At 37.6% G+C, this 11,594-nt stretch overlaps 1 long non-coding RNA gene across 1 annotated transcript; it reads left to right on the top strand.

The window, feature by feature from the left end:
* Positions 1-906: 906 nt before the first annotated feature.
* On the top strand, positions 907-10,065 carry LOC141369390 (uncharacterized). The gene is made up of 3 exons (XR_012373066.1): positions 907-991; positions 8,981-9,082; positions 9,280-10,065. It is a non-coding gene; the product is annotated as an uncharacterized lncRNA (long non-coding RNA).
* The last annotated feature ends 1,529 nt before the right edge of the window (positions 10,066-11,594 follow it).

Raw genomic sequence — 11,594 nt, 5'->3', positions numbered from 1 at the left:
TCCCCACCCCTGTTTTAGACTGAAATGCTTTGTTGAAAATTTTAATCACACATATAGATGTGGTGTATATCAGCTTTTTTTTGCTGTTCACACTAAACCCAACTAAACCGATTTACAGTATCTCTTGAGTCAGACAAGCCCACATATCCTAAAATGTGAGCTGAACATATATGTAGCTATAAAGCATTCAATTTAAGATCAATGGCTAGTGTGTTGCCATTAAAGAGTGGCCCACTGTTGCCTTTTTCTGTTATTTTTACCATCCCACCCTCCCAACAGCGTTTGTTCCTGAAGCATTACATGAAATGAGATGTGCCGAAGAAAATGAGTTTGATGTCACTTACAGTACCGATGTGCAGCAGCTCCGCTGATGAGAGAGTGTGTGTTATGCACGGGTACCAACGGCGTCCCACTGGGAACAATGAAAATGTCATTTTATCTACGTTTCCTGTTCAAGCAGTATGCAGAATACTGATAGATGCTTTTAATGTTGAAGCAGTTGTCTACATGGAGAGCTAAGACTCTGCGCTGTAGACTCTGAATAATGAGATGGAAACTGTTTAATAAAGCACACAGGCCCGTGACGTCATCGGAAAGCAAAACTGAATGTGCGTTTCATGAAATTTGTGTGAACATCATAAGCAGACTTTGCATATTTCTGTATGTATTTTATCTTTTATTTTAACATATTTCAGAACTCCAATTTGTTTGCACAGCAAAAAAAAGTTTTTTTTGTTTAGTTTTTCTTGGTTTGCAGTAAAAAATCTGCAGTACATTTAGAAAGCATATGCATGGGCTGTTTAGATAAACTCTTTCTTTTTAAAATCAACTTCTGTGCTATTAATAGTTAGTTAGCTATTAAACACTTAACCATATGATTTTTATCTTTTTTTTTTTGATCGTTGGCTGGGACAGAGGCTCTGGTCATTAAAGCCTCTTCCTCATCTTCCATTCCCGCTGGGTTCAGCAGTATTGAAACCATGCATGCCAAGTAAGTAAAAAGGCGGGATGGAAAAAAACATTTCCTTCGCATAGAAATGCCACGTGGTCCAAATTTATGAGTCTGGCATATCAGCGCCTCTTTAAAGTTCACACACTGCTGTTTTATACAGGGCTTTTACGCATGATCTCAAGCTCTTTAAAACTGCTCTCTGCCACTTTGGAACTTTAAAAAATTTGATGTATCAGATTTATAATGCATTACCCTTATTGTAACACTGAAATTTGTCTGACTGCGGGTGCATCTCGGTACACTTTTTTGAAGCATGACAGAACGGTGCATCATGAGCTTCTTATAAACTTTTCATAAACAAAAATGCATGCATGTGGAAAAATCACGGATAATTAGCAAACTTCAGACGCTGTGGAAAGAACCTACCAAGTGCAGGACTTTAAATAAATCACGTGTCTTTACGGGATCTTTACAGTATGTGTGTGAATGCACACACAGATTCTGGAAAATCATTGGCAGTGTGAAAGAACCAAAAATCTAACGATCCCGGACAAATCCCAGACGCATTTTCCGTCTATTTTCCGTAATCTCTTTGTGAAAAGGGCTATACTGAATATACAGTACTGAAGTACTGAAAAATCAATGCTCAGAAAAAAATCTATAACATTTTCAAATTAAGTGAAAGGAAATTATTGTAAACATGATTTTCTTACAAGCTGAGGGATGAATCTTTGTGCCAAAGAGCAGAAAATGATGAAAGAGTTTTCACTTTTGGGTCAAACCCTTTGCAAAAGACTCTTTAGTAGCATGGTTTTTTTTTCTAATAACTTATCTTTAGTGTTTTTTATTGTAATTACAATGTTTTATTATATAATTTTACAACATTGAATGCATACAGGCAATAACAATATAGGCCCAGCGCCAAAAAGTTAATACATTTTAATTTTCTTCAACAAACAGTATTTGTCTTTTTCATTATTCATGAAAACATCTGCACCTTTTATTGTTTGTTTTTCAATAAAGCGTTCACCTTGTTTCATTATTCAGCTGAAATAGTTACATAAAACTGAGGAAAATGCAGTTAACAGCATTTTCCAATAAAAACATCACATAACTTCAAATACTTTTTCTATCCATTATTCAACATTATTATGTGACAACATCTGCCAACAAAACTGATTACCATTCATAAAAATCAGAGTAACTTTTTAAGTTTTATAAGAGGGGGCTTACAAAAAAAAAGAATAAAATAGGATAACCTCTGTGAGATTTTAGATATTACACAACACAGTAGAAATATTTTCTTTAACCAAGGTTACCAGTTGTTACACATGTATTACTCTGTATAGATATGGCATAATATCATTAGCTTGGTGCAGGGTGTCGTCCCCTCACAGGCACTATCCCGCTCCCTCAGATCACCATTAATGTTGAACGGGATTTTAATGATAAAATGTGCTATTTAAAAATCACATTTGCCTAGTGTATTGTCTTCCTAGAGTGAATAATAAGCTAAAATAGCCTAGGCGTTGAACCGGTTTACGTAACGAAAATGAAAACCAGAAACTTTTGATGTTTTGCAAGGAACAGAAATGAAACCAGAAACTTAAAAAAAATATATGTTCCGGAACAGAATCACTTATTTAAAATAATGGTAACCGGTTAATACTGTTTTTTTTCCGTTCTTTGACAAGATTTCTGTGCAAAATGACTCGATGAAGTTCACTTCATTTTTTAGTTGACTCATCGGAGAAATGAGAAGCTTGCCAACAGCAAGTATACTACTCAAGCCCAAGTCTAGGTAAATATTGTAGGCTACCAAGTATCTCAAGATTTTTGTTTTTTAATACTAATTAGTGGTGTAACGGATCGCAGTTATCCGTGATCCGTACAGATCACAACCCATGGTTCGTCTCGCATGCGATTCGCGGATCAATTCGCAAATTTAAATAGGGTGAAAGTTGATCATTTGCACATGTTGCAAAGGCTTGCAAATGTTAACACTTAAGTGATTATAAACAATTTAATGACAAAAAGGGGATAAAGTAAACAATTTTCTGTACGTGCAGACACATATGTGGTTGAATATGTCCGGTCCATCTCCAATCAAACGTGATTATCCCTATGCCCTTCAAAGATCAGAACTCTTGATGTATAAACTTGAAAGAGAGTTGCGCTACTGTGTCTCATACTATAGTCCGTTAAAATACATTTGGCGAATAAAGGACTGAAAAACAACTTAATTTTCACTTTATGTGGAGCGACTATTTAGGCTGCATCTTCTTCCCGAAGCGCCGTTTGGAATTCGTCCTCCGTCTGTGTGTGCGCGTGTTTAATTGCACTCAAAAGTGCATACATGGAGAGATGCGTTTCAAAAAGCAAGCGAACAATCTTTCTGTTCTTGACAGAACACATACAAACAAAATGATGTCGAAATACCACAGTATTCTTTTTTTTTATAAAAACATTTGTTTAAGTTGTTTGCCAACTAATGACATGGCAGGAATTGTCCTTGTTTTAATTCATGTATAATGCTGAAACAAATGTAGGCATGTCAGAATTACAGTTATTCTGCTCCCATAATGTAGCCTTTTTTATTGTTTAATGACAAGATTAACTAATAATTTAAGTTTAATGTCGTAATGATCCGTCTACTTATTTGTATGTCCCACCGCTGAAATGGAACGTTGTTAACTGGTTTGGGAACTTTATTTTTTGTTCTAACCGATTCAGGAAAGTCAATTTTAGGGTTGAACCGAAAACCGGAAACATTCAAATACTGTTGCTGATCAGAACAAACCAATTGGGGGAAAACATCTGGTTCAAAGCCCTGAAAATAGCATTAAAGAATGACCTGTGAGGCAAGGGGGAATTTTGATTGGTTGCTTGACTAAGCGTGTTCCCCCAAACTAACATTACGTAAAATTTCTTGCACTACGAAAAGCAAACACGAAGGCTACGAACATTCCATATTGTCAAGGTTGTATATTGCATTAACTAATTTCACCATGGACATTCGAAAATGGATTAAAAAGAAGGAAACTACACAGCAACTGCCACTACCTCTGGGTCTGAGCTCCAAATAAGCAATATATGTGTGCTACATAGGTATGCATTTTTTTCTTATATATAGACCGTTTCAGCAGTAACAACATAAACAAGCGGCTGCACGTAACTTCCGTAAACTCCGCTAAGAATAAACAACAACAAAGTTCTTTAAACGTAGTTTATTTATATAACAAGCAAAAAAACAACACATAGATTACCTAGGAAACCAAAACATTTGTTATTTTCGACAAGGCATTTGTTTAAGACGCGTTAAAACTTACGAATGTAGCAAAGCTATATGTATTTCTACCTGGGAGAGTTACATGCATTCATGTGATCGCCCCTCTCTGTATTTTTAGACGCCCCCTCATCAGTGCTCGGCTGGCGCCGGCACTGGCTTGGTGTGAAAACAAAAAAGCCTATAAAGCAAATAAAGAATAATGGAGATATTCTGTACTCAGTTAGGGGCTGTTACACAATGTTTTCATTTTCAACTGCTAAAGTTTTTATGCATTTTGGTTGTTTGTTTACACGACAATAGCACGCAAGCTTTTAAAGATGGGTTTCAGAGCGCAAGATTTTAAGAAGGGCGCCTTGTTTTCTCAGTGTAAACAATGTATCTGGGAATCTCGTTGATAACGATAACGTCATGCACATCATTGTTAGGCAAACTTAGCCTAAGGGGCCGATCACACAAAATGGTGAGGCGGAAAAACTTGAAGGACGCTGGGCGCTTTTCTGTTTAGACCCCCTCCCCCTTAAAAAAACGCATTGTACGGGAGGCCGCCAAAATGCGGATAAATATCACACATAAAGCTCACTGCCCACAGAAAACCGTTCAAAAAGGCACCTCCCACTGCCATAAACTCGTTCTGTGTGATTTGCCACTAAGGGGGCGTGCACACCAAAGCTTTAACAACCTGCGGCCGGCGTAAGTTTTCAATTGCTTCCAATGAAAGCTCTGCATTTTTCAAAAAAGCCGGCAGCTAACATTTTTTTTGGCACTAAAATCTAGCGCTCTGTGTTTTTTACGCGCTCAGTGCTGAGCGCCAAGAGTTAAAAAATATTCAACTTTGGGTGAAAAGCTCAGCTCGTCAATGTCGGTTCTCACACGGCCGTCCAATCACAGTGGAGGAGGGGCAGGACAAATCACAGCAACCAAAGTGCTCAGCTGAAGAAAGCTGGCGCTCAGCTTAAAAAACAGCTGGCATTCGGCTTCTTCCAGGCACACCCCCGAAGTCATTAGCCATATATCAATTTTTTTATAACCCAGATTTTACAATGGATAACAAAAGGAGACCCAATACAATAACAAATTTGACAATAACAAATAAAAACATATTAAATTACATATTAAAATGTTATGTTTTATATTTTATTTATCAAGCAATTTATTCCCTGCACACAATTCATGTTTATATTTATTATTTATAAGTGAACTGTGTGTGAGCAGATGCATAGCAGCTTTGACGTCAACAACAAAAATAAAGCAAATGTTTTCTCCTTTTTAATAATTGCCGCATCTGTTTATTTTGTCCTCCAAAATACTGAATTGTACTACAGCCGCATTTCATTATTGTATTTAGCATTGTTTCCCTGCTCGGGTTCATGCACTGTAAAAATTGTTGATTCAACTTAACAAAGTAAGTTACCTGGCTGCCTAAAAATTTATTTTAATTTAAAAAAAATTTAAAAAATTTGTGTCAAATAATATTTTTTAGTTGAAAGAACTCAAAATTTTAGACAACCAGGTAACTGACTTTATAAGTTGAACCAACAAATCTTTTTTACAATGTAACCAATGATTAAAAACAGACCTACAAGAAATGAGGACCATTTCTCTTTAACCACCATATATTTCCACTTTAAATGATAGAAAAATAAGCATTAAATGAGTTCTGTGAGTTTCCAGTGAAACGGTAATGATGAGATTGACAATCAGTCAATCCGGCGCTCCTCGACCTCTGATTTGTTACACTTTTTTAACTTCTGTTCTGTCAGCTAATTTTCCTCCGTTCTCTCTCCATCTCTTCACTCCCATCAGTGCTAATTTATGTTTAAGCACCTAAAAACTTCCACGTTTTAACGGTGCGCTATCTGTAATTTGGCCACTGTCCAATTTGTCTTTTTGGGGGTCTCATATTGATTTAAGTTACATCGTAACCGTGCGTTAATCAGAGGAGATCGCTGACACCCCGGTGTGTCCCTCTGCCAAATCTTTTTCATTCCAAATGCTTGCTTTCATTTTTTAATCTCTCTCTCTCTCTCTTTTATATGGCCAGGCGGAGCGGTGAGGCTCATAATGAATGTCAGACGTACAGCGTTAATAAATTTGCCATGCGTGTATTTCTGCTTATTAATGGCTGCAGTGGCAAACCCAAACCACTTTAATGCGATTCACTTAGTGTTGCTTATGAGTGTGTTTCATAAAACATGGCAGATTCGTACATGCTTGTTCCTGTTCGAGATTTATCACCCCCAAACCCCCTCCTCTTAAAGACACGCACACACTTTTTAGATGCCTCACTGAAGATATAAAAGGAGGCCAAATACTCGGAGTTTGCATGTGATTTGAATATACTGTTATCACTTGATAGTCACTTACTGTACTGCAAGGACAAGATTAGCACCCACATTCTCTTATTTTAGAAACAAGACTTCAATGGATATTATAATTATAATTAATAAAGTCACATAGGTTGGTATAATATTGTAGAGATGATACACTGTTTATGTTCTTGATGGCCAAACCTTATATTGGTCATGTGACCAATATCAAACCCAGAAACTTCACAAACTATTCCGAAATCAATGTGTTTTATTAACCAATGTTATTCGACATATTTTGTTGTCCTGCAATAAGTAATTCTTAAAATCATAATGATGTGTGTGTTCGACTTCATACAGACCCGCGCTGACTGACATGCACATAATACGCCTTATTTAGCCTGCCGCCATGTTGATTCCAAAACGAGGCTGTGAGGGATAGACGTCCAGAGCGTGCGCTGTAAATGTATTGTTTTGTACCGGGATGCTGGTCATTCAGCCATCATAACACAGAAAATACATAATTTTACAAATTTCCACATGACAAAGAACCTCAGAAATCATGGATTGTTAAAATAAGAAGGGACACATGACCTAATTTTGAGATAAGAGCAGCGCAATGTGTACATAAAATCTGTTTTGCTATAGCCTGTTGGCTAATCACTAATTTTTATGTTTTAAGCATTGTAAGCAACACTAATATAGTCCCATAACTAAGTACATAACTCCAATTTGGAGTTCATTGTAGCAAAATAACTAGCAGTTCGGTCAGGGTGCAAAAGACGTCATTTCAACATACGTCACACACTCCATTGCTCTGATTGGTCATGGGTCTATCCAATTGAGTGCAGAGGCATTTTTCGGTTGAGACACGCCTCATAATTATAGCCCAATGGAGCGGTATCAGACTCAAATTCTGACTAGAATTGAGTATGACAACTTCAGGCTAGGCTAATGATGTTTTATTAACTGGCTAGTTATCCTCCTGACAGTGACAGACCATGTCTTTCTCTCATTTCGGCCGGGTGGCGCGTGTGCCCGCTCGCAGTGTGAAGCGCGTCCGCGCTATTCTTCGAAATGCACTTGACGGCCTTTTGTGCAGTGAAAGCTTTTTTTTTGGACGACCTACGTAAGGTGGTAGGGTTTCCCAGCTTAGGTGGGCCACCCGAACTGCAAAGTGCTGCGGTAAACCCTGACGTCTATCCCTCACAGCCTCGTTTTGGAATTAACATGGCGGCAGGCTGAATAAGGCCTATATCAAAATACAGCGAAAGCGACTCAAAGGCATACAAAACATAGACTGTAAAAAAAGATGGACGACGCAACGTCGCATCCCTCCATTGTAATGAATTGAAGCCCAAAATTGACATGAATTCCACACTTCTTCTGTCTTGTCTTCCAATCAAACATACCATGACATATTTAAAGAATGATCATGTTATCTTTACGCATGTCAGGTGACCTTAAACATATTTTAAATTGCAGTTTTGCAAAAATTCATTTTACGAATTGCCTAAAAAACCACCTCACCTGAGATTTTTTTGCGATATATGGGAGTTTATGCAAAATTGCTGTATTTCCACAGGCCACATTTTCAATTTGCACAATTTGATGGGTAATGGAAACGCAGCTACAGTGCTGTGGTGGTGGAGCTTTCAACCTCTCCATCTTCTCTGCTGAACCACCACGACCTTCAAGAAACATCAAACAAGATATCTATTCATTCAGTGACGATACTTACTGTACTATAATAAAAAATGTTCCTGTACTTTCTGTTTACTTTTACTCATTCATTGCAGGACTAATATATTTGGCTCCTGCGTGATAAATAGCTTATACTTTTCTTCATTTCTAAGCCACTATGGATAAAAGCGTCTGCTAAATTATTAAATATAAATGGAAATGTAAATTGAAATAGATATCTGGGGAAACCAGTGTGTACATGTTTGCGTGTGCCTTCATTAGTTTAATGCCTTATTAATGTTAGCGTTAGTAATTAGTTACTCATGGGCAAAGTCCTAGGTAATATTTTATTTAAAAATAAAGTCTCGGTTTGTGGCGTTACCCCAGTTATCCATATGCTCAAGTCCCCTGTGATAACAGCCCTGGCTTGCAAACACAATGAACATATGCACTTTATGCGTTTCTGTGGCTCAGTTGGTAGAACATGGCATTGGCAGCGCAAAAGGTCCAGAAAACACATACTGATAAAATATATTTTAACTTGTAATGCACTGAAAGTGCTTTGGGTCAAATCGGCTCCCAAATGCATGAATCCATTAATGTAAATGTGCAGGAGCACAATGTGATGTCCCGGTCAGCTGAATGCCCTTGTAAGGACAGGTGTCTGTCTGGATTGTGTCACTGTGCCCTTTGTGTCCCTTGTTCAGATTTTTCATCACAGTTTCTCTTGTCTGTGTTTTATCCATACAGGTCATCTTTTTTATGTGGAGGCCTTACATTTAAAGGCAATGGTTAAATAGATAGAAATGATGGAGAGAAAAAGAAATAATACTGATAAAGAACATGAAAGAGGTAAAGGCGGCAAAAGATCGCATGAGCTGTTGTTGAAATTGTGTAACCTGTGCCCTACCATTCGTGTAAAGCATTATGTTGTTTCTCTCTCTCTCTCTCTCTCTCTCTCTCTCTCTCTCTCTCTCTCTCTCTCTCTCTCTCTCTCTCTCTCTCTCTCTCTCTCTCTCTCTCTCTCTCTCTCTCCATGTACCCCTTAGTCTGGCTCCACCTCTCTTTCTCGCCCCTGAAGGTCAGTGACTGAATCCTTGCTTATGTTCTGCTGAGTCTGCCAAACTCGAACCAAAGAGGGAGAGAGCAAGAAAGGGGGCCAGAAAAAATGGAGAAACCCAGCGACCCAGCTGCCTACTGACGTCTATAAAACAAACACAGAATGACAGGTGTCACCCAGTTTCCCCTTCCATCCCTCCTGCTTTTCTCTCCTTTGCTACACATGCCTGCATGCCGGTTTATAGTTTATTGTTCCGTGTCGCGTTTCAAGGTCGCTCTTAACACGGCCAAACAAGGCCCATGAGGAATGTTGCATGGCACTGAGACTGACTACTATTGAACAGGGAACCCTGCAGCTGGGGAAGTGTCTAAATTCAACCCTATGGCCTCTGTGGTCTGCATACAGCACAGCAGTCACCTGCTGCAGTGTTAACATTATTGAGTCTGTATACACCTGGTATTAAGATGCGTTTTTTCAAAAATTCAATTATCTCAGCTTTTGCTCAAAATTTTGTATTTTTGAAGAAACCTACCCATATTTAAGAGATGATAAAAAGAGAACAAATTAAGGTAGGATGAAAGGTTTTTTTAAACAGAGGGATTTGATATATTGTATGTTTTGTTTATATGTTTTGGAAGACATTAAAGGTGGGGTGCATGATCTCTGAAAGCCAATGTTGACATTTGAAATCACCTAAACAAACACGCCCCTACCCCAATAGAATCTGGACCTTCTTTTGACAGACCCGCCCCACACATACGCAACCCAGGCAACGATGTCTCGCGTACCCCATCCCAAAATATTTTAGATGTCTCCATAAATTAATCACCTGATTTAACTCATCTGCCTCTTTTCAGACTGTTTGAAACAGGTGTGTTCGACAAGCGGCAGCACTTTTTTTTTTGATGAGTTTAAGTTAAAAATACAGAGCCCCTAGGGTGACATTGGAGTAAAAAAATCTAAAGTTTAGTTTCATGTGCTCACGTGAAACTTTCCTGTGCTCACGCGAAACCTTCAGGTGCAAAAAAAATGTTAAGTTTAGTTTTGCGTCCGCACATGAAACTAAACTTTATTTAATTTTTGCTCCATGTCCCCTTAGGGTTTTTTTTGAAAAACATATGTGGTAATGACATTATTTTTTACAGTGGCATATTGAGCTGTGATGGTTAACTCTTTCCCCGCCATTGACTAGTTATCTCGTCAATTAAGAGAAAAAATGAATTAAGAAAGTGTTCCTGATGAGGTTTTATGTTAATCTGTACTACAGTGATTATCCAATTGATGGCAATCTTACCCAATTTATAAAAAAAACTCTAGCAAAAAATAATTTGCTAATTTTAAACTCTGTGTATGTTTTGATAATAATTCTAAATCTGATCTCTAACAAAATTCCTTTACAAAAATTGTATTATTTTAGCTTTTTGCTAAAAAAAAAAATTAAGAAAAATGCACATATACAAGAGTTTATGTTTATGAACAATGAAAAAATCTAGATAGGATGAAAGGTTTTTGCATTTTGTTTGTTTGTTTATTGTTTGTTTGAAAGCAGAGAGTTATTTCATTTGATATATTTGTATGTGTATATAGTTTTAGAAAAAAAAATTGGAAGGCGTTTTGTGAAAATCACACAAAAAAAGGCTGGCCGGCAACTTTTCAAAAAATGTCTGGCGGGGAATAAGTTAAAGGTGCAGTGTGTAAATTTTAGCGACATGTAGTTGTAGTTGTAGTTGTGATGTTGCGAATTGCAACCCATGGCTCAGTCCACTGCTCTTCCCTAGCTTTTGAAACACATAGAGAAGCTACAGTAGCCGCCACCGGAAAAACATGTCATCGACTGAGACAATTAAGTAAAAAAAGTTTGTCCGTTAAGGGCTTCTGTAGAAACAGGGCGGCACAAAATGGCGACTTCCACGTAAGGGGACCCTCGGTGTATGTAGATAAAAACGTCTCATTCTAAGGTAATAAAAACATAATGGTTCATTATTAAAAGGTCTTACACCCCTTATAATATAGTTTTGTATATTATTTAGCATTCTTGTCAAGAGATCCTTTTAAAAATTACACACTGCACCTTTAAAGAGGTGATGCAAGTTCAAATCAAGCCTAGACATTTCCCGATCTTGTTTCCCTGCCTTTTCTTTTCTATAATTGTCTTGTTGTTCCTGTAAACAGAAGTGTCAGATTTCAGCAATATCCTATACAAATGTACTATCATAACACTTAACTAATAGATACAAGAATCCATACTGTATGTTTACTGTAGATGTGATGCCGGTACGCTGTGTTCTGCATGTACACATTTAG

This window comes from Misgurnus anguillicaudatus, chromosome 13 (genome assembly GCF_027580225.2).
Source record: "Misgurnus anguillicaudatus chromosome 13, ASM2758022v2, whole genome shotgun sequence".
Lineage (NCBI taxonomy): Eukaryota > Metazoa > Chordata > Actinopteri > Cypriniformes > Cobitidae > Misgurnus > Misgurnus anguillicaudatus.
The sequence above is the reverse complement of the archived record's forward strand: the minus strand, read 5'-3'. Positions and strand labels throughout refer to the sequence as shown.